At 40.7% G+C, this 5532-nt stretch overlaps 1 non-coding gene across 1 annotated transcript; it reads right to left on the bottom strand.

Annotated features, from left to right (window-relative positions):
- Nucleotides 1-706: 706 nt before the first annotated feature.
- Nucleotides 707-839, bottom strand: LOC118594382. The gene has a single exon (XR_004946371.1). It is a non-coding gene; the product is annotated as a small nucleolar RNA SNORA51 (small nucleolar RNA).
- Nucleotides 840-5532: the final 4693 nt, after the last annotated feature.

Consider the following 5532-nt stretch of genomic DNA (forward strand, 5'->3'; position numbering starts at 1 on the left):
AAGAAAGAAAAAGAGATACCAGGGAGACACCAGGACCAGCCAGCCAGACACAGAAAAAGCAGGAAAGCAGGACATACAGAATGAAAGAAAAAACCCCAAGGCAGAAACATAGATAAATAGAAACAGGTTCAATTAAGTTAAAAGAGCTATTGGGACAAGCCTAAGCTAAGGTTGAACATTCATAATTAATAAGTCTCCCTGTCTTTATTTGGGAGCTGGCTGGTGGCCCAAAGAAAATGCCAACTATGTTTTGATGGTGAACCAGTCCCTAAATTAGCTACTCCAATATTTATTATGAAGGAAAAACTATTAAAATATTATTACATTTAAAATGTTTTTATTATATTCTACTTAAAATAGTTTATTGGATGAATCAAAGTGGAGCTCCTGAACACACACACAATGTCACACAAGGCAATGACAGAAGGTATTGCTAATGATCCTTCTTCTAAGGCAACCATACTTCCCCCCGAAATATTGAAGTCAAGCATGTAGGATGGTGTGTGATGGTATACTTTTTTTTTTTTTTTTTTTTTTTTTTTTGGTTTTTCGAGACAGGGCTTCTCTCTGTAGCTTTGCGCCTTTCCTGGAACTCACTTGGTAGCCTAGGCTGGCCTCAAAGTCACAGAGATCCGCCTGCCTCTGCCTCCTGAGTGCTGGGATTAAAGGCGTGTGCCACCACTGCCAGGCTTTTTTTTCCTCATACTCATGTCTCCCCATTCACAATACAGACCAGGCACAATGGCCTAGGCTGAAGTGTACATGGGGTAGGTTCATTCTGCCTCCTCTTTCTATACAGTCAGTGTAAGAACACAGCCTGTGGTAAGCACAAGGAGGCTTGATGGTATACTTTTGATGTAGGTGACTGTATGGTTCTTTGCTGGGTTTGATTAGCTAGTTTTGTTAGTTTTCTTTAAAAGTGGCTCCCAGTCAATATTGATTTTTCAATCTTATTAAGAATGAATCCAAGGCCGGTGGTGGTGGCACACACCTTTAATCCCAGCACTCGGGAGGCAGAGCCAGGTGGATCTCTGTGAGTTCGAGGCCAGCCTGGTCTACCAAGTGAGTTCCAGGAAAGGTGCAAAGCTACACAGAGAAACCCTGTCTCAAAACAAAACAAAACAAAACAAAAAGAATGAATCCATATCTAATAAGTAAAACCCAGAATAAGAGAAGAATAAGACACTCTGGGATCAAAGCAGACGTGGATACACAGCACCTTTCTGTGGGAAGGCCCAGGTTGAAAAACACTATTTTCTTATTCTGTCCTGGTGCATGAAGTGTAAGCCAAAGCCACCATTTAGTCTCAGTTTTCTCATGTTTTAAAATGAAAACAATTGTGGATGATGACACCTTTGGAAAGATACCGCAAAAACACCAAGAAAATCATTTAACATCACATCCAATATTACAGCCATGTTGTGAGCCCAAAGAGAGTCCTGTAAGAATTCGTTGTAAAATTAGGGCCATGTGAATAGAAATTGAAATTCACAGTGTGATCTGGCTATTTGAGACTGCATTGACTAATCTTCTTATAAAATGGATTTTTTTTTTTTTAGACCTTACAGCTTTTGTTTAAAACAGGAGAAATTTTCAATAGAGTAAGCCACTGTGCTTATTATAGACTTGGTGAAGGTATGGAAAGGTGCGCTTTCCATATTTCCCATTTGATTTATTCTGCCTCTTAAATAAATGTAGTTCTCTTGTTAAACATGAGGCTGGAGAGTGACAGATGACTTCTTTGTTTCCTCCCCAGCCAAGCTGTTCTCTGGTCCCACCCACATCTGGATACACCTTTGCCTACTTGAGTACTTGAGTGCTCAGGCTCAGGTTGTACACATGCCTGGGACAGCCACCCTCAACCACCTGTCAGATCTGTCCCCAGACTTTTGGAGTAGCTGGACCCTACTTTCTAGTTACTGCAATACAAGCTTTGGGGTGCAAGCTGATAGTTCTGGGAAGTGGTAAATCCTCTCATTTATGGCTGGAGACCTCAGCCAGGCTGACTTATCAAGAGCTGACCAAAATTTCTGTATTCTTCTTACATCCAGAACATCATAGCTTGTGTAGTTCTATGCCAATCTGTCTGTAGATTTTAAGTAGATGAGCATTCCCTATCTTAATAAAACAAAGCAATGTAAGGAAGGAAGAAAGCCAGTCTGCTATGTATGTAGCAGGGAAGAAGAAAACTTACCATGGTTTGGTCTTGATTGTTGTGTCTTAACTATGCTGGAATCTTCTATACAGTGCCTCATAATGGAAGGAAAAATAACACTGATATCTCATAGAAATTACAGAGTTGATAACTCAAAACCAATGATGGACCAGGTTATTGTTGTAAATTTTGTTATAGAAATAAAAAGGAAGGCCTAAAAATTATGCTTACTGAAATTAAAGCTACAACTATTCATATGACAATACAGCCATGCTTTCTCAGTTGATGAGGCACCGTGAACTTTAGTAGCTGGGGTGGGGCGAACATTAAGATGGTCCTCACAACCGTCACCATTAAGTAGATTGTCAAGGCAGGCCCATTCTAATCATGAACACTTGGAAACCTTGAGTTTCTCTGTCTGAGAATAGAAAAGGATGTCAGCATAAAGTGAAGCCTGAGAAGGAATTTTCTGTTATCCCTGTCTTTGAAGATGGAGGAGCCATTTGTGAAGGCCACAGTCCTTAGGACTTGAGTGTGATTATGGGCTTTCAGTCAACAAGGTCCTCTGTTCCACTCTTTCCATCCAGACAAGAGTCTTTACCAAAGCCTCCAGAGAACTGTCAAGACCAAGAAGAACTTCAGTTTCATCCCTCTGACATTCTAAGCAGAAAACCCAGTTAAACATCCTGTGAATTAACAAATGGATGTGACATAAAACTGCTAAATTGATGATGATTTGATATATGGCATAAAGATGGATATAATATGTAGACCTTGTTTTTTATTTGGGGCAATATTGTATTGAACAGATTGCAAAAGGGGAAGATACATTGTTAGGAAAATTGTGGGAAACCACCTTGTTTCAACAACATATGTCTTCTGGGGCAGTGTGTGTTTGGGGGAGTTAAAAAAATCCAATGAAAAGGTCTTTTTTAATTTACAGCCTGAATGGAATAGAGAGTGCTGGAAATTTGAGTCATTGCTTTAATAGCAAGTTAATAGATATGACTTTCATTCTGGAATTCTGACTAAACATGTAAAAGAATGAATAATCCAGCTAGTCTTGTTGATACATGCCTTCAAGCTTTTGTACTAGCTCATCTTCAAGCTTTTGATACTTAGAACAAGAAGAATACTAAGAAGAAGAGGAAGAGGAATGTAAGCCCAACATGAAACATAATTCCAGGTAATATAAATTCTATCCAATGTTGATTCATGGTGAGTTTTATAGTCAAATGTTTCACTTGAAACAAATTGGGTCTTTATCTTCCAACTCCCTTTCTTTCAAGAAGTCTACCTGAAACAAAGAATCGTTCCTCTGACGTGACCAGACAGATTCTTCTGGATATAATTGTATACTTTCCAGACCAAAGCTTTTGTACACAATAGCGTGTTGCCAGCAGTTTTCCCATATCCTGCCCAGCTGTGGTTGAAACAAATCTCTTCCACCCATGTCCCGCAGATGCTTGGTCCCAAATAAATACACAGAGGCTTATTTTCAAATATGGCCATGGCAAGCTTCTTGCTAGCTAGCTCTTACATCTTAAATGAACCCATTTCTATTAATCTATGTTTTGCCACATGTTTTGTAGCTTTACCAGTCTGCTGGCATGTTGTTCCTTTGGCGGCAGCTGGTGTCTCTCTCTGTCTCCTTCCTGTCTCTCTTCCTGTCTATCTCTTGGATTCTTCCTGTCTGTCTCTCAGATTTCTGTCTGCCTCTAAGCTCCCTTGACATAGGACAATGCAGCTTTATTTATCAGCCAGTCAGAGCAACATATATTCACAGCATACAGAAAGACATCCCCTAGCAATATTGGTGTGTGTGCGTGTGTGTGTGTGTGTGTGTGTGTGTGTGTGTGTGTGTACGTGTGTGTATAAAATATTGTTGTTAATTTGGTGTTCTGATACAAAGCTGTTTTAGTTACATTGTTTATCACTGTGACAAATAGCTGAGAAAAACAGATGAGAGTGGAGGATTGCTTGTTTTGTCTCCTAGTTTCAGAGATTTCAGCCTGCTCTTGTTTGGCTCTCTGTGCTTGGGCAGATCATCATGATAGCAGGGACATGTGGTGGGGGAAATTGTTGAAGACAGAAAGCAGAGAGAGAAAGAGAGCCAACCAGAGACCTGGCTTATAAATTCAAAGAAAGGCACACCTCCAGCAACACATTTCTGTAGTTAGAGTTTTCCTGCCTGGCCCACAGTCGAGACAAATCTCTCTCACCCGCCAGGCCCATAGACGCTCAGACCCAACCAAGTAAACACACAGAAACTTACATTGTTTACAAACTGTATGGCCATGGCAAGCTTCTTGTTATCTACTTTTTCTATCTTACATTAACCCATTTTTGTTAGTCTATACTTTGCCAAGTGGCTTGTGGCTTACCATTACCTTACATCCTCCTTGTCATGGCGGCTGGCAGTATCTCTCCACCCTAGCCTTTACTTCCCACAATTCTCTTCTCTCTTGTCCTGCCTGTACTTCCTGCCTGGCCACTGGGCAAACAGCATTTTATTTACACAGAGCGATATCCACAGCACGTTTCTTCCAGCGAGGCCCCTCCCCAGAAAGTTTCAGTAACTATCCAAAGTTGTGTCAGTAGCTATGACATCAAGTACTCAAAACTCAAGGCTGCTGGGCTGTTCACGTGGAATTATAACAGTGATGGGCACCTTTCCATCCTTTGGGGGCTGTAATAAATGTTGAGAGCACCAGAAACAGTTCCTAGTCAACACTTTCATGGCTTGACATAGCCAACATGTAGTCTCTAAAATTCGGCAACAGTGAAGCTTTAAGCCATGAAGTGACAGGTGAACAGCACCACAGAGGAAAGAAAGTGTGAGTCTTTGCCTGCAGTGAGTCTTTGTGAAGCAGCAGCTGCCCTTAAAAAGTTAAGCCAGGACAGGGGCAGAAGGGATGTCCATTACATGTGGCATGGGTATGAGTAGGGACAGTCCACAAAGGTGAAGAGGGGGCAGGAAAATGCAGTAACGTAGGTTTTTAGGTGGGGAAAAATGTTACTATGTCCATATAATTCTAAAAGGAGATTCAGCTTGAACATTTTCAATTTGGGGATTGGTTTCTCCTGGCAGTTATAAATAATACAGAACTGACCATTTTGACATTTTTAAGCTCAGACGTCAGTAGCAGGAAGTACACGAACATTGTCATGAGACCCTGTGGGCATTTGCAGTTGAAGGGTATGGCAGAAGTTTTTGAAATTTCGCTAGCACCGAAGTCTGCTGTTTTATGCTTTACTTTGTCACTTACATTATTATGTAAAAGCTATAACTTTGATGAGCTTTGCTAATTTGCATTCTACAGAGAGCTAGCTAATAGATGGTATTATGTCTGTAGTCCTAAATCTCCAGAGACAAC

This window comes from Onychomys torridus, chromosome 12 (assembly GCF_903995425.1).
Source record: "Onychomys torridus chromosome 12, mOncTor1.1, whole genome shotgun sequence".
Lineage (NCBI taxonomy): Eukaryota > Metazoa > Chordata > Mammalia > Rodentia > Cricetidae > Onychomys > Onychomys torridus.